Source organism: Melanaphis sacchari, unplaced genomic scaffold (assembly GCF_002803265.2).
Source record: "Melanaphis sacchari strain LSU unplaced genomic scaffold, SCAv2.0 Contig141_pilon_pilon, whole genome shotgun sequence".
Taxonomy (NCBI): Eukaryota; Metazoa; Arthropoda; class Insecta; order Hemiptera; family Aphididae; genus Melanaphis; species Melanaphis sacchari.
In genome coordinates, this window is record NW_020270600.1 from 1,337,627 (window position 1) to 1,362,053 (window position 24,427).

At 24.1% G+C, this 24,427-nt stretch overlaps 1 protein-coding gene across 2 annotated transcripts in view; it reads left to right on the top strand.

Annotated features, from left to right (window-relative positions):
• Positions 1 to 87: 87 nt before the first annotated feature.
• The window catches only part of LOC112591703, a 160,524-nt gene continuing 136,184 nt past the window's right edge, over positions 88 to 24,427 (top strand). Inside the window, exons 1-2 of one of the 2 annotated variants that reach the window (XM_025335605.1) lie at positions 88 to 214; positions 283 to 347. The gene's annotated coding sequence lies outside the window, so the exon portion shown is untranslated. The remainder of the gene's footprint in view (positions 215 to 282; positions 348 to 24,427) is intronic. The other variant, XM_025335604.1, reaches the window with a different exon arrangement.

Genomic DNA, 24,427 nt, shown 5'->3' on the forward strand with positions numbered 1-24,427 from the left:
GTTTCGCGATTTTGTTCGCTCGACGGGACAGCCCTGCGGATCGTAAAGTTTTCATGCCGCGCGTGTATTTCCCGCGTACGAGTTTAGTCACGTTCAGACGCATTCTCACGTTGTTTCGCATTGCACTTGTTGACATTTCCTGACGGCTGTTTGCGAGTATTGTACATTACCAATGCTCTCGTAATAATTGGATGAACGTCTTTTCGTTGTTAAGGTAAGTTCTTCGTTCTTTTGATTTTTGTCCTCGAAGACAGTAGGTAACTTAAATTATTTACTAAACAGTCGAATTCGGTGGTGATCATAAGAAACATATTGAATGAATTGCCAATTGGTGAAACTAGAATAAGGTAACGCATTAAGCATTCCTCTTAAATGTTAGCAATCCTTAACTTGTTAGTAACAACATATGAAAAATTAATATATTTTTATTATTTTACCTAATATTATTTATTAGATGTATCATAATTAATGACTATTTTATCGATTGGGCTTTCCTATAGAATATAGATATACCTATAAAACTATATTTGTAATAGTAATTAATTGTTAATTATTAAAATGTCGAGAATTGTGCAAAGCTATGTACAATATAATAAATTAAAACAACTGTGACTTAGAATATGCTCTGCCTTTAGTCTCCAAAATATTATAGTTGTTAAGGTTTTGATAAAATTATGTTGGTACCTACTAGAAATGTTAAAATTTTATTAAAATTCAAATAATTAGGTTTTTAATAATGTTGTAGTAGTAATTATTTTGTGTTTTGCTCTTGTTTTACCTTCTATAATTGAGGTGAATAATAAAGGAGCAACGCTTTTTCTAATTATTGTCATTTGGAAACACAATAACTGTTAAGATTAATTGTAAATATTGAATGTCCGTGTAATATCTTTTGTTTTTTCTTGCTGATATTATTGTTAAATATTAACCTGTTAATAAAAAAAATTATATTTATAATGAATTCAATTGGTCGATAAAAAGAGCTTTAAGTTTATGTTTTATATATTTTTAAAATAACCTGATATTAATCTTTAACTTAATATTATCATTGCTGTTAAGTAGTAGTTTGATAATATGTTCATTGTAATGTCCTTGGGCTATCAGATTATAAATGAGGTGCATTTTACATAATCAAAAGCTCCAAGTTTGGTTCCGAAATTCGGAAGTAGAGGTGCTGGGGAAATGCACTTATATAAGTGTGGTATCTAAATAAAAAAATTATTAAGACGTTATTCTACTTTTGTTGTATTGAAAGTAGAATTTGCAATGCCATTATAAATCAAACCATTTTTTCTGCCTCTCGTTCACAACTAGCAAAATTTTTTTTGTGATACAACTTATTTAAGTATTTATAAATACACCTATATTGTTACAGTTTGAAAAAAAAAATTAAATAAGTAGGTAATAACTAATAAGTAATAAGTAATATTAAATAAGTAAAATAATTAAAATACTTTATAATATTTGCAATATTTTAATCAAAACTTTTTATAATGTACTTGTATTTTGATTTAGAAAAAAAAGATATGAAATTATTCTGCATTTAAGTGGTAATTTTATGTATCAATTCTTTTCATTTCATATCTTTAACTTTATTAGATTCAATGCATAATATCGATAAATTTGACGTTATTTCACGTAATAAAGAGGATGGTAAATATTTTTTAATGTGTTTTAAAATAGAATACGATTTTTTACCAATAGAAATTGAAGGTAGACGTAGAGTGTATATATATATAATTCTTTAAATTATTTCTGTTTGGAAATTATGTTTTTAAAGACGGCGAAATGATTGTTTATGATCTTATACCGAGAATCACTAAGTCTTATTCTTTTATTTTTTACGACAGTCGAAAAGTAAAAAGCACAAATAATAATTTATAACGTAACCGTATAAAACTATAGGTACTCTACAATTGGTAATTTGATGATTAATTTTATCAACTAATAGATATCATAGATTAACATTAAGGGGTTGTAGCTCCTCCTTCAACCTCGAAAAATGTTTTAAAATTAAAATTTCATAGTTTCTGGACATGAGATACAATGTACTTTTTTTTTTTTTTTAACTATTTTGATACGATATTATATGATTACGACGTTTGAAGTACGGTCATTTTAAACTGTGATCTGTATATATAGAATTGTGATATACGCGGTTATATAATTATATATCTATTTTCGTAAACAAAGTACTAAGTAGGTACTAAATATACCGTATCACCGCGGTATCATTGATTATTGAATAGAATATCTTATAATCAATGGCGGGGTGCTAATCATAGATTTATAGATTTATATTTTAAACTTATACAATCGGCAAGCGGTCCATGTAGTTTACCATAGAAAATAGTAGATACTACAGTTGATAATATTGATAATGAATTGAAAAATGCACAGGTATATCTGTGGAAAAATACTATTTGTAGTATCTCCTTAATAATTTTTTTTTGTAAATGACTTCTAATTAATCTAATAAATAATTGTAATTTATAGTTTTTAAAATTATTTTATCATCACTTATTTGTTCTGTGTAAAAATGATTTGTTAAGAATTTACAGTATATGTAATAATACCAGATCTGCAATAAATTGTTACCCTTTTATATTTAATTGATTCTTTGTGTGATAAAAATAATTTGGTTCACTTAAAACACCACCAATTTATCTTTACCTTATTCCTTCTTAGTTCTGATGTTGATGATAGGAGAAGCGGTTTATAAATACAAAATATTTGAGATTGCCGCTTTACATTGTTTGTAACTAGTCTCCCTTAAACATTTTTCGTATTTGTATACATGTTCATAAATTGGATATTATACTAATATATGTTCTGTTGGTTAATTTTTAGTTTTTTACTATAAAGTTTCAATAAAATAACATTATTATTGAATAGAGGGGACATGTAGATATAGATATTACTATGTGCGAATGCAATATTGAATACAAAAAAAAAAGATCCAGGAATTGGATAGGTCATTACTGTGATGAATTTCTTTATAATTTTAACCAATGGAAATTAATAGATAAATAAATAATATCAATTCAATATTTTGTAAAAAAATCATGGTAAAATCTACTTTGGAAATTTGATTATGATTTATTGACAGTTACAGAGTTACAGTTGTATTATTGTGAAATACCATTTTTATCTATAGGATTTATTCACATACAACTATATAATTATAAAAAAATAAGATTAATCATCAAATACCTATTATATTAAAAAAATAATTTTTTTTAAAATGTACTTATCGTTAAAACTTAAGACTAAAAACACGTATACATTGGCCAAGATACTAATTGTGTATTAATATTTATGATTTAATCAATATTATAGGTATTGGTTATGGGCATTAAAAATTATCTTCCAAAGTTTAGTTGTCTGTGTTCAGTGCTTTAGTTTAACAATGTTAAGATTTATCAATCAAATAAGTAAAATAATAGGCTCTTTGTAACAAGGTCTAATTCTAAAATACGTTAAAGGAGACCGGGGAAGTCTAAATTCATGAATATTCCTACTCTTAACTATATGGCCTTGATTTCAATTATGTATTTTACATTAAAACTTTATTTTCTTTCTGTACGATATTTGTTTGAAATTATTTGTCAACCTAAAATACCTTTTAAAAGTATACATTTCGAATTAATATGCAAGGATTGTTGTAGCTGACAGTGCATATGCAAATTTCAGAAAAAATAATTTTGATTTCTAGTTGATAAAACAATATACTAATGGTTTTTTCTACAAGTTTTATCAATACAGTGTATTTGCATACAAATTACACACTTAGCAGTTAAATGTGCTTACAAAAAATAAAATTTATGATAGGAATACGAAATTCTATGTATGAAATTGAAAAATAATTTATAATGTTAATAATAATAATTTTATTTAATATGAAAGTTGATTGGTATATAAAATTGAATATATTATGTTTATTGAAGGAGTGTAGAACATAATTTAATTCGTGATTTTGAGAAATGAGTTTAATAGCCATTAGCCATTATGTTACACACACACACACACACACACATACATATATTGATTTCATGATCTTTTATTAAGCAAAATATTGTAATAATAATTTTTTTTTTTTTTTGGGATTTGTGAGTAATTAAGTACATTTTTGATTAAACTATATTTCAAGTAATCGAGTTAAAAATATAATGTATAATAATAATCGATTAATCATGTAACTTTAATCTGTACATCGTAATTTTACGAGTAGGACTTCAACATAGTATTACTATTCGTAATTCGTATAAATCTAAGTGTATGTGTTATATATAGGTAGACTAAGTATAAAGTCCAAATGAATTTAATAAAAATGTAATTTTTTTCATACCACTTTATATATACTTTTAAAATATTTTATATTTCACCTTTCTTTATCAAATTTATTTAGTCATTTTTATTTAGAAAGCTTACTACTTTTCTTATTCTTCCATCCACCTGCAATAAATAATGTTCCAAGCAGTACTTGAATATTAATGTTTTTCACAGAAAGATTTTATTCTTCGTGTATACAGTAGTATATTATACTACATACATTAAACTCAGGTATAATAATATTCAGTGAGCTGACCTCGTTGAGGGAAACCGTCCATAGGGACGAATATAATACGCTATACATATATCTATTTTAACCGACTGTAATATATATATATTGTACTCATAAGATTTTCTACTGTGTTTTTTCTAAGTTTGTATACGTATAAGTCCAAGTACAAAAACAATTAGACTTAGACTAACTGCTTATTGACATCTATCTACTTTTGTATGTATATATTTAATCGCTTTTTAACGGCAACAAAATAAGTCTGTCAAAATATTCTAAGTTTGAAGTTTTCGCGAAACTGTTAGGAGAAATAAATAGATAAAATATTTTGTCTCAAAATAGATGATTTTTGGCGTTTTATTTCATAGGTGAAGCTTAAACTGTAGAGTTTACCATTGTGAGCAAATATTTTATTATAATCTAATTTTTATTTAATTATATTATTCGTTTGAGATTATTGATTAAAGAATTAAAGTAGATTAATTTAAATGATACAATATTTTATAAACCTTTAGTACCATTTTATTAATTTTATATTTGAAGTTAAACGCTAAAATTAGAAGAAAAAGAAATTATTAAAACTTGGAAAACAATGAATTTACAAATGTGTAATGAATTATAATATTTTCGTTCTTATCAGATTTGTTCTATAGATAAAAATTATATCATTTTTGTTATTATATATACAACGATTAATAAATGCATTTTTAGGAATATCTGTTTATCAAAATAAATTTTGAAAATGCTCAACATATGTCTCGAACTTGCACCCTCCAACTTCATTGCAAAATATTTATTTTTCGTCATAATCATATAACTATTAGCAATTACTAATTAATGTATTTATAACCTACTTAAGTTTTGGCTATATAATACTTTTTATTTAAGTCTTATGCAGTATATGCAATATGCTTCACTAAAACTTAAATGTTTTTTTATCTTGGCATGTATCTTTAAAATAAACATAATACTAAACAACATACCATAAGATACTAATAAGAAACAATTCCTTATAAACATTGCAATAACTAAAAAAAAAAAAAATTTAAGTAGGTATTTTATTTTGTTTTTGATTAATTTAATTTTTATGTTATAATGTTATTTCTTGTTTAATATAAATGATGCCCTAATGCTGTAAAACATTGAAATATTTAATTTATATTTTGTACTATTAATATTAAACAATATAAAAATATAACAAAAACGATCAAACTATCGTAACATAACGAGTATTGTCTGACACTCACGGTAACAGTATTTCGATTGAGCTAATATTTGTTGAACATAATGTACCTAACTGCAGGTGTATTATTTTGATGTTTTACAAGGCATGTCATTCAATCGTTAATAATTCTAGTTTTGTAAAACATATTGAAAACTATGATTCAAACTGTAATTGATCGTGCTTATCAATATGCGTTTGTTAAAAAAATTGCATTTCAAGCATTATTTTTACACAAGATTTAAATTTTATTAAAATATTTCAGTTTTTTTTTACTAAATATGATATATTTGTAAATAATATTATGTGTAATAGTGTATTAATAAGTAAAAGATATTATGAGTTATATACATAAAAAAAGGTCCAAAGCCACAAAATCATTTGTTAAAATAGTATATGGTTAGAATACGTGTGTTATTTCATTGTATGTGTGTATTTACCAATTTATGTATTAAGTTTTTAAAATTTTTTTTTTGTGATAATCTATATTTCAACCATTATTAGAATAATTTTCTAAAAATACTAATTTATATTAGATAATTTTTTTTAATAAGTTTTAAAAATATTATAAGTATACAATTTTGTATTAAAATATTAAAACAATATTAAGTTATAAAGGCGTTCTAAGCCGGCTCCGTTGTATTCTTAAACTTCAGTTCACTGACAATTGGGACTGATGGGTTGTTAGTGGAGTTGTCCAAAAGTTCAACAAATGTAACCAAACTTAAAAAAAATAATACCAAAATAAAAATAAAATATATATATACAATTAATGTATTAAAAATAAGCTAAAAATTATAAAGTGTATAAGTTTCCTCCTTTTTTTTTTCAATAAATAAATAAATTATTGTGCTACATTCAAAATTACTTTACGTGTGAATTTAAGTAAAATTTGCATTTGCCGTTCGGTTTGAACAATAATCACGTGCATGACATTATGTTACATTCAATGTGCGCTACTTCATAGGTATTTCATTTATTTCAGTATTATTTGTATTCGTAGCAATTAGCAGCTTTACTCGTTTAGACTTAGTTAAGTATCTACGTTCGACATAATTTAATAACACAACGTGTATTACTATTACTCTAGATGGATAATTTTCTCAAAATTATTAGTAATTATTTATTACTAATAATTATTTTACACATATATAGTCGTTATCGTTTTGTTTTTTCTATTAACACGACTGTATTTTTTAGTTTGTGAAATTGAATTACTAATAATATTTATGTTATTTTTTTCCCGATAAAAAGCACGCATTATTTTATTCAGAGGTTCCATGAAATATTTGTTGCTATTAACTAAAATTATGTAATATTTATATAATCTTGTTAGATAAAGACAGAAAAAGAATATTTTTGGGCTCATTATCTTTATAGGACTTTAACAATTTGATCTTATTTAGCCGTAATTGCTATGGTAGTATAATAATGGACGTCTCTTAGCGTTTGTTGGCCATGGGCTTTTCCCCTAACATCTATCATTGGAGTATTCGGTTTTAATTATGATTTTATGTATAAAATAAACTTATAAGGTAGAGTTATAGATTAATAATAATTACTCTAAAAGTATCGATTTCATAAAATTATCGAAAACGTCCTGTATTGTGTTTGAATGGTGCTTTTATATTATATTTTTTAATGAACAAATTACTAACTGTTTTTCCTTTTTGAATTCCACAATTAACGAATAATTGTTTTAAACTTATTGGTCGCAGTAAAAAGATTTTCCGTTAGAGAAAAAAAATTGAACTACAATAATAGGATTTATATACAAAATACACATTACAATGTTACCTAATAATTTTTAGGTTTTAGGTACTAAACTATTTAATACATAAATTAACGATTCTATGCAGAAGGAAATCGTGACTATTTTTTTTTAACCGTGACTTTTAGAAGTTATTTTATGAAACAATATTGAAACTTATAACATATTTTATTGGACTCGTATGTATATTTTATTATTGTGAGAAATAATTATAGTATTGTGTTATATTAATATTTGTTTACGAATATTTTTAATTTAAAAAGTTTATTTTGTTGAACGCATTTAATATTAACGTTATTCTTTTCAGCTTAAACGTGTTAGTTATTAAAATAAAAAAAGAAATATTGCATTAAAAGTAATAACTTACATGAAAATATTATATATTATGAAATTTCATTTATAATAAACTCTAACTGCTCCATATTATAGCAAAAAAAATATATATATTACTTTATGTAATGAAAACTTTGAGTTCAAGAAAAAACTGAAAAATATTTTTAAATTTTTTTGTACGATCCAGAAATGGACAATATTAGACCGTGAGCCCGGCCACTCAAAAGTTTCTTGTCATTACATTACTCACTAATCGATTTATGTATTTTGTGTGCTATATGTGTGTACTGTGTAGCAATACTCTAAGGAAGTAGACGAGTTCACTGAACAAGATCAGTTATTGCTAGTGTGTGATGAGGTGTGTATATATAATATATGTTTATGTATGTATTAAAAACTATATAAATAAAGATAGAATAGCTGAATAAAAGTAACAGTATGTATTGCTGTATAATAGGTTAAATTTTAAATAATATAGAAATAAATCACAGAAACACAAGTAACATATAATATAAATAATCTACAGCCCTTCTGGCCCGAACAATGTGTAAAAAGCAATAATAATAAAAAATGGTATAGCTACTCATAATTTATGTCGGTGCGTAGATTGGCCAGCTGCTACCTGTATCTAAAGTGAAAAAGAATGTAAAACTCTAGTTATAAGATAATATACTAAGTATAAAAGTATATGTATAATAATTGCGTATAATAAGAAACCAACAACGGTGATTAGAGCACATGCGTGTATTATACAATAATGAAAAACTTAGTAAGGAATAATGTACATATATAACAAATAATAAATAATTTAGCGACAATCGGGCTTAAATTAAATTTAAAACGGAGATAAGAAATAATGTCAGTAATACAAAATAATAAAAAAATTAATTGATATTTTTAGAAAAATAATTGAAAGATTGGGCTGTACGTAGTACGTTACTTTTTCAAATATTTAGTTTTGTCAAAATAATATAAAAGAAAAATGTAAAAAATTCAAAATGCATCAAAATCAATAAAAAATGACTGTATAATCAAAAATTACCGAAAAATGCAAAAAAATGCAAAATAAAAATAGTTTTATTGAGTTTTACACAATATAAGCCACATTTCTGTAAAGACAAACCTCGTATAAACGCATTAGAAAATAAGATGCAAATGCACCAAGTTTCGGGTTCTAGTAATATAATATTAACTACAACCACGTAGCGATTAACGTACGCGTGCTAGCTATATAATATATCGTTTATATTCAAATAATAATAATTTGGCGATTAACATACAATTTAATAATTTTAAAAAATTGGTGATTTGTGTTCATAGATTAATAAAAATTAATAAATAACAATCAAATGCAGCAACAAAAAATAATTCACAAATTTACATTCAAAGAAGGTTAAAAAAATATACGAGTTTGCTTCATGTAGATTAACTATCAAAACAATACTAATTTAATGTATTATATGAAAATTATTATGAAAATATTGAAAACATCTATATAAAAATAAAATAATTCACAGAGACCCTAGATATTGCATGTGAGTGTATATACGAGTATCTGTTGGTTGAAAGCTAATCGTATTATCCGCGATTAAGTGATTATGTATCAGCTTTTATTCGTGGCGTCAACTACCTGCATGTATTTTAACTGTTTGCTTTAGAATGGGAATTTAGTAGCGCCATTGTCATCTGAAATACATACGACAAATATTTTATATACTAGTATATTGAAAGTTGGCGCTAGAATTGGAGCTCTTTATTTAATTCGTCTATTTTCTCCATGTTTTAAACGATTAAACGCAAAGATTTTTTTATTTAAGTAACAAGTATATTGTTTAGTTGGAAATTTGAACTCTTTGAGAAATTGTTTTCCCTATCAATACGTGATATTTTAGTTATTTTTAGATCAAAAAGTATACTTATGAGTATGTATAAATCAACGTTTTCAGACTGAGTCCACAATAGTTTTTTTGAACTCGAAGTTTAGGAAATTGGTTAACTAAGAAGCCTAGGAGTTTAATATAATATAATATTAATGATACCTTTACATATAACATTTTAATGCATATTAATTATTAATAACGAACGATTAAAATATAAAATTTAAATTAGTCAAACTATTTTTTTCTAACTTTTTTTTGTTGCAAAATGTTTTAAGATACGATTGTAATATTTCTGCAAGTTTTTTTTCAATTGAAAGTGGTAGTTATTTCAGTTTTCCGTTCTTGGAATATTGCTACGCATATATTTAATATATATTGTTTTTAGTATAATATTGTGCTGTAATGTTTCAAATAAAAGCACTAATAAAAAAAAAATAAAAAAAAATAGTATAATATGATGAAATAAAATATTCAATATTCTGCGGGGAATAGTAAAGTACTAGGCTCTATGCGAGAGCACACCTAGCACCTCCTTGCGCCGGCAATGAGTATACCTACGACCTACCATCCACCCCAACCCTCAATATATTCATTTTTTAACAAAAATGTTGAATAATATAATCTTTTTCCGTTTTTGTACATTACATTTGAATATTATATTAGGATAATGTGTACATCAGGGATGCCCTCAAAGAAATAGCTCGCTAGATGTAAATACTTTTAGTGTCAATATAAGCTGTGTGGTAATATGCCTTACACCCCTTTTCATCCTAAATTTATATGAAACGTTTGCACATAATGATGAGTAAGACAATTTAAATTTACAACCGTTATTAATTACTAATTAGTTTTAAGATAATTTCTTTTATTAATTATACATTATGTACACTATGAATCATTGAAAAGTAATTATTTCCGTCTAGAACTCAATCCAACCTTGTCAATGGTTTCTTTTATTTAGTATTTGAAAAATTCATTATTTTCATACCTTTTTCGGTGAATATTAATCATCCCTAAATTATACTATCATAATATTTTATTTTTATACATTAATATAAATATTATAAAAAATTGCTCTAACTTGATATTATGGGCACTCATAACAATGTACATGTACCATAGAATACGATCAATAGAATACACAAATAACGAAATTAATATCAATATCATTAGAGACCAAAATTAATGTATTAAATGCGTGAAATTTTCGTTTTTTAGTGACAATACCTACGTCAGAACTAAATTACGATCGTTTCTCATAACAGGTATTTAGTATTTACTATTTTGGCCATAATTATGAACATAAATATTGACTAAGAAAGATTTTTTTTTACTTTATTATTTATTTAAAAAGTCTAAATTAGTAAAAAATATTTACTTGAAGTGGTGCATTTTCGGGCGTTCTTGGTGTACTTAAACACTATGATTAAATTAAACAATCAATAATATAAGGTAATAATAATACTTTTCATATATTTTTGTCTAATAATATATTGTTAATAATTAAATTCATTAGGTCAATTAAAAATTGTGCTATATAATAACATATTTACTTATATATATATATATATATATATATATATATATATATATATATTGTTTATATTCAGTTATCTATCAAAAAAATTCATGAATAAATGATAATATTAAATAAATATTTAATTATTAATATATTATTAATTTATAAGATATAATGAAAATAAACAATCATATTAACAATTCATTGAAAATTCATTCGTTTTCCAAATAGTCAATAGATTTAATAAAATTGTTTCATTTTCTAGACAATTACAATTTTTAATATTCTTTAACATTTATAATATTTTGATTCCATTAAATAAACATTAATCTAATATTTTCATTAAATTAATTTATCAAGACACTCATAAACAATTTTTCCTTGATAACTCATTTTAACAAATTAATAAATATGTGTATATGCACGTATATTAACACTATAGTAAGTAATGTACAGAATTATATAATATCATTGCATGTACTTTATTATATCTAATTGTTCTTTTTCGTAAATATTATCATAATACTTAACTTACTCGATGATAGATAATGCTAATTATATACTCAAACTATCTGGGAAATGTACGAAATCAGTGTTTAATAGATAATATTTTTACTTTATCCAATATTTGCGAATACTTTAATTATGTAATTGAAATCAAAATGTATGTATAATGCAAGTACGTTTATATCAAGTATGTGAATTTAACGAAGTGATTTGTTACTGTATAAGATATTTTGAGTTAAGAGAATGCTCGAAAAATATGGACAGGGAGTTGATGATAGTTGCGCTCAAAGTAAAAAAAAATTTGATATGAAAAGTTAGACGGGACGCGGATACGAGACTTTCGATAAACGCGTTTATAATTTATATTATATTTATAACTCGTTTAGTTCTTTTAATATACGCACTATATATATATATATAAATTTAGACTCGAGATATATTTAAATGTAAACACCTGAAAAAATGAACTAGATTATAATTTAATAGCCGTTTAGTGTATTGTGTGTAATGTGTATAAGTTTCATCGGAAGACGTTTGAAATTAATTTAGCATTTCTGTTATCTACTTCTATATTCTATATATTTATTTTATCATTGGATGCTGTAGCTGTTTGGCGTCTGCCATGAGTATATAAGCTTGTTGGTGATTAATTGTTTTGTTATATTTACGAAAATAGTTGACATATATATATATATATTATATAAGAATAAAATATTCTCATTAATTTAAAGTGTAAAGAAACTTCCAGATTTACTACCTATACTTAAACTGTTTTAAATATTAATTATTCGTACATGCGCATTAGCGATACCGCAACGCATAACGTTTTATATGTGTATATATTGCGAGTCTAAACTCTAAACTAAATATGTATATGTACATTCTATTCATTAATTACTTGTATAGGATTCGTGGGCGTTGCTATTCGATATTTAAACTTTATACTTAATAATGTAATGATTTTAATTTTATATTTGTCAAGTATTTTCTTTGTACGTAAATATACGTATAAATACGTTAAAAACACGATCTTTTCTAGTAAAAACGTAAAAACGTAAAAACGTAATAAAATGCATTATTAGTGAAGTAAATGTGCGTAGTTCTACATAAGAAATACGTATATTATATTTATATAGTGTTACTGCCAGTCGGCAAAAATAAATTATTGGGGATTTAATATTGTTGTTTGTTACATATTTTGAAGATAATTCTTACCAATAATAGTTATAGTTATTATTATTTATAATACAATTTTAGTTTTATCGTATAATATGTTATAACACTTATAAGTTATAACTAATAATTATTGACCTTTTACGTAAACTTATATTATATAGCCATATACAAAATAATTATATTTAATTGTTTTTATTCTCTTGATCAATTTCATATTTTCATGTGCTAATTTAATTTATACTATTAATATGTTTCATGTCTAGTTTTTATACGATACTCTCCATAACCAAGTATAACCCATGCTTGTATTCATAGCATGTTTGTCATATTTTTATGCAAAAATGTTGGAAAATGAATATTTTCAACTATGTATACATGAAATGATGCATTCTTATAAATGTATTTATATGATTTTATTGTATGCAGAATACAGTCTAGAACAATTTTGGTGGACCGCAATATTAGATTAATGTATATAATATGTATAGACCTCATTGGTATTAAATTCGTGAATACAATTGTCCAAAGATTGCACACTTACGATTAATATTATGTGAGGTATGCGCGTTTCGTCTGTTGTTCGAGTTGCTGTTATGTACAGAAAGGTTTATCAAGCATACATTATTGCTTATTCCCTCTTTTTCTTTAATATGATAAATTCACCAAATTCTGATTTTTGTAATTTTTAAACATATTTAAATATGGCTTATGTTTTTAAATACTTATATTTTTTGTGCTATTTTAGGAAAATTAAATTTTTTAAAAGGAATAGCTATATTTTTTTTTTTTTTTATAAAAAATAAACAATTATTAATCAAATGACTTTTTGAAAATTTTGTTATATTTAAATTAATATTTCAATGAGTAACTTCTCAATTATTAAAATATATATACTAATGATAACAATTCTTAAAAATGGTTTTACAAAACTATAAAATATATGTAATATTTAAAGTATTTATTATAATTCATTAAATAATAAATCTTAATAGCTTAATATTAATTACTATAATTAATCATCATATGTTCTTATTTCTTCTAATCCTATTATCACGAATCTTTATACCAACCTAAGTTAAATAACATAAAATACTTTTTTGAATTTGGATTTGAATATTTTAATATTATTGAAAACCATTGGTTTTATAATTTATAGTAAAAAAAAGTTGATTTCTCATTAAAAAATCTAGTTTGTATCATCATAGGACACTCTTTAAATGCTGTAAAAATCTAAGTTATTGAAAATATAGTTCTCACTTCTTATATTTAAAAATGTTAACATTTAGAATTTAAATAAGTTCATTATTAAATTTGAAAAATGGATATGTAAGTAGGGGGAATAATTGAGAATGCTGATGTAAATCATTTTGTATATTAGATACGATTGAGAAAAGTGGTAATTTATCAATTAAGCTGCAGTGTGAGATAAAAATTTGTTATGATTTCATAGAATACGCGAGCATTTTATCGTAGATCTGTGGACTATGGAAAGTGGCTGGATATGCTCGATGTCTTACATTTCTGAATTTGGACTTAATGACTAAACCTGTCGGAAAGGATGGTCAAAATTGCTTGCGTGACAAAAGTTTACGTGTTTAATTAAAACAGGTGATATCTTGCTGGACCTGCCTAAATATAAATTTTGTTTGCATAAACTTAAGCTTTAATCTTTTAAAGTGAACAATTATTTATGTTTATACGCGTAAACTGATGTTACTTGCTAAACATATTATACTGTAATGTGGTGGGGATGTGCATGTGATTAATGTATCGCTGTCTGCATCTGTTGTAATGAGTATATAAATCAAATCTATAAAATATACGCATTGTATAACATTATGTTGATAATAATCATGTTTGTGATGTAGTAATGATTGAATATTACTTAATAGGTTGATGAATAATTATAAATTAATGTTCGTTGAGTCAAATGTTGAAGTATGAATAGAAAGACAATATATTATTATTTGCAGTCTTATAATTAAAAAAAAATGATATATTTTAGGTATACAAATAGGTTTATTATGTTGCGTCCCGATGAAAACGTCGATTCATATACCAACGTAGAATTGAAAATATTTGATATATTAAATTTAAAGTAAATTTTTATTTAATTTAGACTTAGATATAAAAATACATTATTGCAAGTACAAGATGTTGATGAACGATGTTACGACCTAACTTTAAAAATACTGCTAAAAAAGACAGTGAATGGTGTTACAACCGGCCTCTGAGCATCTTGAATATCTCTAACCGTCTGGAGAGTTCTTCCCAGGTTTCCCTTATAAATGGTTGATTGACAAAGAATCGATTGTGGTGGTGGTGACTTCCGATGATATGAGGGCTTTTGTATTTTGATTATTATTCTTGTTGATTTTTGTACTCTCAGAGTTTCGACTTTTCTAAGAAATGAGCTATGTGTGATAATATCTAAATGTTTTTAATTAAAATAATACAATGTTCACACTATCTGCTCTGACCTTATATTAGTCATATTGTTTTATCTTATTAAATGGAACATGTGCTACCACATCGTACAATATATACGTTTTAAAATATACTAAATATTACATGGTCAATTATATGCATAATATATGATATTTATGAATAAGGAAATTTAAGTAGATCTCGAATGCATTTACTAAAAAAATGTTTTAATAAAAAATACTACGTTTTGATATCTGATAATTAAATTATTTTTAAACACGTTGTATTATGTATAAATATATTTTTTTATTCTAGTAATTAATAAACTTAACTAAAGATTAAATTAATTTTGTCTCAGTGTTTTTTTTTAGGATTGATACAAAAAAGTACCTAATTAATTAATAATTATATATTTTTTTATTTCCACTGTTAAAAACTTTAAACGATAAAAAAGAACATTTATGGTTGTCAATAATCGTGTCAAGTTTTGCATGATACTTATTATTATTTTTTATGTATCTGTGTTTATTGAACGATTAAATCAACTAGCAAAAAAAGATGTTTTATCAAATAAGCTTAAAAACATGATGAATAAATAAATAAAATTAATAATTTATTAATTCACAAATTTAAAAAATTGTCATTATTAACATTATTTAAATTAAAACTAATAATATTTTCAAACTTATGGTTTATTGCCAAATTAAATAATTTACAATGTATGACATTCTGAGTGAAAAATTTTTATTTTATCTTTTATTTTAATACGTATAACATAATATTTCAAAGATTGCATAATTTTGGTTACACGGCGTTTCGAATAGGCATTTCGGGTACACTTGTGTCGTGATTTTATTCATTATATTTTTAGTGAACACCTATGAAAATACTACAGTATATTTAAAACTTAAAATATAATTAAGTTTGATAATAAATATTATATGTTATTAAAAGTCAGGTAAATTTTTAGGTAATGTAATTATATTTATAGTTTATAGTAAAGATTGCGTGTAATTTTAACTAATTAAAAATAGAGTAATATAACTAGCAACAATTTTTATCTTTAACAGTATTATTACCTGGTACTTGTTTTTCTTATTAATATATATATATACGATGTATTTATAATCTTTACGATGGATATAGTAATATGTAAATGTGGTAAGAAATGTTGGAGTAATCGATTCAGGAGAGAAGTTGACTAATTGTAGCACCTCTAAGAACTTTATATTTAATTTAAAATTTACTAAAAATTTTTATCTGCGATTTAAAAAAAAATATAGTTATTGAAAAAAATGAGTTCTATTAAAATTTAATCATTGCAGTTCAACGGGGTTTAATCATAAAATTGTTTTTATAAATAGTATCATAGTCTATAATTAGATAACCAACTAATGTACTATTATAATTAGTTGTCAAAAATAATAAAATAAAATATTGTTCATATGATTATATGTAAATATATATGTATTTATAGATATATACATGGTATAGTCGTATCTTATTGTATGTAATATTATAAATTTTAAAAATAACTTTTATCTATTATTAATTATTTAAAGTTTTTTTTTTGATCACGATTCTTTGGTTGCCTAAACTGAAATTACAGCGGTTTTTGTAATTATAATTGCACTTTAGCAATCTTTCTATACAGTCGTCTTAGAGGACTTAAATCCATACTACTGATCCTCTAGATGCGAACTTGTATCCGTGACGAAGCAATTCATTTGCCATACGCTTTATAACTTTGAAAATATAATGTAGCCCAGTATCGAAAATTCATAAAAAAAAAAAAATTATGACATATATAGAGGAGAGGTGTGATAATTTTATCGATATCTTCGAACTTGAATTAAAATTGACCAATAGCAAGTTTTATTCAGTTTGAAAATTTTTCTTGATTATTAATATTCAAAATTGCAGTGAATTGTTATTAAACGTAACTAGAAACTATATATATAATATAATAAATAACCATAATAATACATCATGAATAAAAAAATCAACCTCATTTATTTTGATGAACCGCGAAGTATATGAACGACTAAAAAATTTATATGCACTAACTCTCTCTCGTAGAGACTTAATTTGTTGATAATCGTAAGACGGAAATAAGTAGTATTAAGAGACATTTACCTATATACCACACAGCAACAACATTAGTTTCTGTCACAAAAACAATTAGTGAGGAGAGAAATGGCCCACCTTAGAATAAAACGTAATGCTATTTATCTTAAATATAGAGTTGAAGAGCAAATGATTCATTTTTTTTTTTTTGATCTATACATCAAAACACTTAAAAAATAAATGCGATTACACTTCTGTATACACTGCGTATGTATAAAACAAATCTCCAACGAAATCGTTTACGGGTTTAAGTCTAATGAATTATTTATATTATTATATTTAATAATTTATATTCATTTTTTTTTTTAATATCATCTTATATTTTGATTTTATTTATGATGTAATTGATATGTCTTTCGTTGTAGCGGGATTCAAAAAATATTCATACCTATACATATAAATATCTAATATTATTTTAACTTTTATCGTTTATATTACAATAAAAAAGAAAACACAGAAATATAGTATTAAATTACAATAATTTGTTTTATGTAGAACCTAATATATCGAGTGATGACCAAAGACGTCTATTTCCTTTTTTTTTTTTATAACAGTGGAGGTATTTAAACTCTGAGTCTTTTAATTGTTAAATACACTTTAACATCATATTTTTGAATGCTTGAAATTTTTTTTCCTCTTAAAGATGGTTCATTGGCGGTGAAAACTTCTGTTTTTCAAACGTGAATCTCTATTTCTTGTAAAATTTAATAACTAAAAATAACTTTCGAATTTTGATTTAGGTACATACAATTTTATTAAAAAATCTACTTAAAAGTTTACAAAAACAAAAGTTTATATTATTACAAGTTCATTTTTAAGTAATATAAAAAATTTAAAATATTTAAAAATATCGTATTTAAGTGTATTTAATAGTTTTAAAAATCAGATTTTGAATAAATTAATTACTAAAAATAAATGCGGGTATTTGCATCTTAAGTGAATCATAATATATATAATTTTTTGGGTGGGTTTCGACATTTTTTTTTGAAATTTCTGACTGTTATAATTTTCAAAAAAACCAAACAGTAACTTACATTTTATGGATTAATCATTGTTAAGTTATATCAATGACTTGTTATTTGATTTTATCGATTGGTTATTTTTTAACAGTTTTGCGTGATCTATTTTGGGTTATAGCTAAAATGATAACCAAACATTAATATTTATGTAAATAGTATTTTGTTAACTGATTTTGCATTACGCGTTAAGCCTTACTATTTGATATATTCAAATTTTTTATATTATATTTATTACATTTAGTACATTATTTTCAAAATCATATACGTGATCCAATGTCTTTTCGCGTAACTTAGTACATATTGAGTTTTTTTTATAGTTATTATTAAGCGATTGAGTTGTTTAGAGTTGTTTACTTTCAACACGGTACGCAAATATATGTTTTGATGATAAATAAAAAAATAGATGAGTTTAAATTTCGAAAATGTATATAATATCTTTACTTAGTTAGACTTAGTTAATTGTTGGTAGGAAAAAATTGAACAACAACTTTCTGTAGTTACAAATTTTATTTTTGGTTAAATTTCTGAAGAAATATCAAATTTAATTTTTTTGGCGTCACAAAATCTTGTAGACGCTGTTATAATTGAAATAAATCTGTTGTTTAATTTTCATTTTAAAGTTTTTATTTGGGTTTCCACCGGAGATTCTATTAAAAAGCGTAGGTTTACGGTTCGGAATGCTACTGGATTATCAAGACATATACGGGGGACATATTTTGTAAGTATTATTATTAAAATAACTAGGTATGTTATATTAAAATTTGATATTTAATTTTGTTTTTTCGTAACCATTGTGGGCGCTGCTAATCATTTTAGTCGTGTCGATATTCATACTTTTTTTTTTTTAGTAAACATTTAACGTAATAGTATCTATTTTCTAACGCACTATAAATTGTGAAAGGCGATTTATTTACGAAATTAATACGAACGTTATGTTATATAAGTAATATTTTATTATGATAGGGTAGTAATAACAGGCATTAATCCATCATCAGTTTATTATTTATAACTTATATGTACATTGTACTTATTCAACTGGCTTGTAAGATATATATGGTATCTGTATCACGTAAATAAAATCATAATATTCTCATTAAACAATCTTAGATTTTTTTTAAATATAATTCAAAAAATATTAATCTTAGAAATTTGAAGTATTCATTGTAATTTAAATTATCATTTTCTTTATTCAACACTGTTTTCCAAATATTTAAACTAATTTTGTTATTTTAAGGCGCAAAATAAATAAATTCAGGTGAAAAAACAGTTATCAAAAACAATATTACTTTTATAAGTATCGTATCTTTGTAGACGTATTAATAACTTTATATTCTGTTACTGTAAATTAGTATTGTCTCTTATTCAAATAATATGATCAAAATATTATTATTTGGATTATAGATTGAAAATTGTTGTTAAAGAATGTATTTGTATGACAAAGTCTGATATCTTGTCTATTGAATTTAGGGAGCAGCAGCAAATTCTCAGAATTAGTTGAAAACGTTACTTAAAGGTATGTTTTAGTGCGTGTCATTAATTAATTTCGTTTTTCAATAATTATTGTGAAAGCCATTGTATAGTATAATATATTATTATTCTTTAAGTTGTTCAAGAATATGGTTGATCCGTAAAAATCGACTAAAATTTTATATATACCTACTAGTACTTTATAATACACTTTACCTATCATATCATAGCTTCGAACGTTATTTTACAATTTCTTAGAAAATAGGTCATCGTGAACTTTTATTTTATACCATCGCTGTTATGGAAAGGGCGGAGTGACCGATAAAAACAACGAATACCCACGAGGCGCACCGCGAGAACTTATTTTGAAGCGTAGTTGAGCACATTTTTTGTAGTCACCGAATATACCCGGAGTGCGAGGTAGATATTTGAAAATCAATTTGCGCGTTGTTGAAATCATTTTATAACTGTGTCGTGGCGACATGGCGCCGATATACCATGGCGTTTTGTCTTGAAATTGATACGATTAGTAAACTTCTCTTGTATAACGTCTTATTCATTTTAAGAACATAGAAAACTTAAATATAACATCTACGACACAGTGGGTGGATGTTGTAAGATTTAGCCGCTAATATAAGTAACAACACATGTATGGGATAAAAATGAATCATAAATCATTTTTTTTCAAATTAAAAAAGGTTTTTAAAATTAATATTAATATCAAAAAGATAATAGTTTTAGTATCTTACAATTATTTTTTTTTCGTGATACTCCTATTGTTTCTCTTTGTATAATTTTTAATTAGTAGTTTTTATATAGTAGCTTCTTATATAAGGAATAGAAAATTTGATGGGTTGCTTTCTGTATGTTTAAAAAGAATTAAATTGGTCAAATAATTTGAGACTAAATGACACAAAAACGTTCTTTAAGCTATATAAATAAATAGAAAATTGTTATAGTATGTTTAACTTTTATAGATTTACTCATCTCTAACAATTATTTAGCAAAGGGTTGTTGGTAGATTTTATTTTAAGTATTTTAAAAATTTTATATTCATTTTTTAAATTTTTATACAAAACTTTCTTATAGATTAGTGTGGATGTATTTGTCACTTCACGTATGTTATGAGGCCTTTATGATAGTAAGAAGTTATTTTTTTGTCATGTTCAGCTGTTATATTGTCACAAAGAATATGAAAGTATGAATTTGAAATTAATATAAAAATAAAATAAAGTAAAAAAAATGAATTTTCATACATAAAAAACTTCCTCCCATAAGTCACCTATGAAATATAGCACCGTACGTAAATTTTATAATATTAGCCACTAAGTAGACTGGGTAATTTATTTAACGTATGACATTCATTATTTCAAAAAAATATTGATGTTTAATAAATAATTTTTTCACATGATTTTTTTTGTTAAAAAATTATATAAATATTTTTAAATTTTTACTTTTTCGAATAATAACTTACATTTTTAATACAAAATTATGATTACCGTACTTTAATGTATAAAAATTGAATTTTGGACTAGTAGTTTATGAGTTAATAAGTACCTATATCTAAAGTTTCAGTAATATTGGTTGAATTTGTAGGATAATCATTATATTTTTTTTTTTTTTTTTTGCGTACAGTCTGAAATAACATGGAACTTGATGGTGATTTACTTACGATAATTCTGACAACATCTGAAACTATTTTACTGACTTCTCGTAGATGCTCATGACGTTATAGCTTTATTTTTTAATTTATCAATCGCCACTTTTACATTAAACTTATCAGTGTTTGGAGGATAAGTATGTGTGGGAATTTTTATAATTTCTATAATTTTTATTAAAATGCATTGTATTCATTTGTTTAGATATACCTGATTTTTGGTCATTAGTTGTTTGATAACATCCTTTAAATTTACAATTAATGAACTCAAAACAGCGTTAAATATATTAATGTTCACTGGATCTGTGTAAAATGTATAAATATCGATCGTATGCGAGTAGCTATTTATCAAAATTAAATTTGAAATTTTTCCAATTTTGATTTATGATAACAGCTGATCATAAACGGTCAACGCACCCTATTTTAATGCCGTTACCTTATTGTAAGTTATATAGTAGAATACGATTCCGTACGAGCCTTTATCATCGAACGAAATTGTGCACGTTTTAAGGCACACGATTCCGTAGGTTTTGTACCTAAGATTTTAATGCAATCTTACAAGATTTTCATTAGGTTATATATGTGTTTAACTATTTGATTTAGTTATACGTACATTTTTCGTACATAATTATTATTGTAACATTTATATTTAACGTAAAACAGAGATATAATCATTTTATATCAGATACATTTTTTTTGTATTATTATTAGATATGATATCTTATTTTTATTGTCCCCGTTGTAAGTTAAACGTTTCACCTATCTACCACTTTGTAACCACTTGGTTTTGTGTAAAGTGCAGTATGTTATAGAAATAAATTTTTTAAATATGGAAAATAAGATGAAGTTTATTATTTTGGAAAAAAGGAAAACCACTTATATTCCTTAATCTCTACAAATATCGGTTTATACGAAAACGAAAACATGGTAGTTTTAAAAAATGATTATGCACACAAAAATTAAGCTACACTAGCAATGCAATAAACGAACATTTAATCTATAAAATAGCAAATAAACATAATTACTATAAAAATTCAATTCAAAGTCTCGAAAGACAAGTTTTAAAATAAAACTGTAAACGCAAGGCAAGTAGTTCTATTTGTGTCTAAGTATAAAAAACATAAAAATAATTCGAACAAAACTCGTAAAAAGCATAAATTAGGTAATTGAACATAAGGATATACGATCAATCAGAAAAAGCCATGTATAATAAACAATAACAAATATTTCCTGGATTTTCCACAATTTTTAATAGAATTAATTGAATAACTTAAAAATATGGAAAATAATAATGTACTGAAGTTTAAAGCTAACCAATTTGTTTTTGTACCTGGTAAAAAATTATTCATTTGTATTTCTACTGAGCAAATTCTAAAATGTATGGTTAATTCATAAAATTTTTTGTCTATTGTAATTTTAATTATGCAACTATTATTACCTATATATATTTATATACCCGTAGTTTATTTTTTTTTTACCTGAAAAATCAAAACAAACCTACGTTGGCATGTGGTTATTTCTTTAAGAATTAAGTGAAAAACTAATTTTCAAAAGACTTTGCAGCCGGCCTATTTTTTTTTTCATAGATAATATTATATATAAATATTACATATGAAATTTGTTGGATTTTAGAATTTTTAAACTTATACAGTTTGATTATAGATCTTAATAAAAATAAGATAATTTTAATAATTTAACTTTTTAAATTTATTTTAGATTATTGTTATCAATACTTATAAAGTATAGCACTATTCTGTAATAGATATAATATAGTAAAATGGATTTAAAGTTTAAAACATCCTTAATACTGTACTTATTAATTTAAATTGTAATCTTTAAATATACACATAATTAAGAGCAATGTGCTATATTATACAACACAATAATTTATATATTTATACTTTCTATACATATATTTTATAATTTAATTTATTTTGTGGTTACAAATATTTACAGCGAAATTAGTTATTTAAACTGTTCTTGTATAATAATTAATAATATTTTAATTTATTGTCTTACTCATTACGTCAATACCATTCACTGCTGCGTCACAACGCATTAAGATACAAATTAAATAGGATTATTATAGAAATAATGTTTTTCTTAATTTGAATCACCCACTCATTTAAACTAAGGCGCAAAAAATATATACTTTTAGCTAAATTATAATTAAATAAGAATGAAATCGTTGTTTTTTATAATATCTGTATTTACAGCCGTATATAGTATGACAAAAAATAAAATTAGACTTAAGGATTAGTGTATTAAGGAGATGTGAATATTATTATTTTTGTTAATTTATTAATGATTTTCTAAATTTAATGTTTACTATTTTTATATTAATAACATTTTTTCATAACTCAAGACCTCTTAGTGGGACTTTTATGTTAGAAATATGAGCCCGCAAACTCTCTTGTAACGATAAAGCTCCTATTCAATATTTTAATAAAGTGTAAAAATGTTGATAGTTTAATTTTGTATTATAATAATTATATCTAATTTTACTATAAATATATAAAACAATATATCTAATTCCCATTTGGAGGATTTATCTCTCTTTAAATAACCACTGGAGTAAAATTATGCTAGCAAAAATCAAAATTATATGTTTAGCAATTTATTCAAAATGATCTCTTTATTATTTTAAATATTTTTCAAAGTAATTCATTTCTGATATCCAAAGTAGTCACTACTACATTGTTTACTACTGTACCATTGATTAAATATATAGGTATATATTTAATCAATGACTATACTGAAA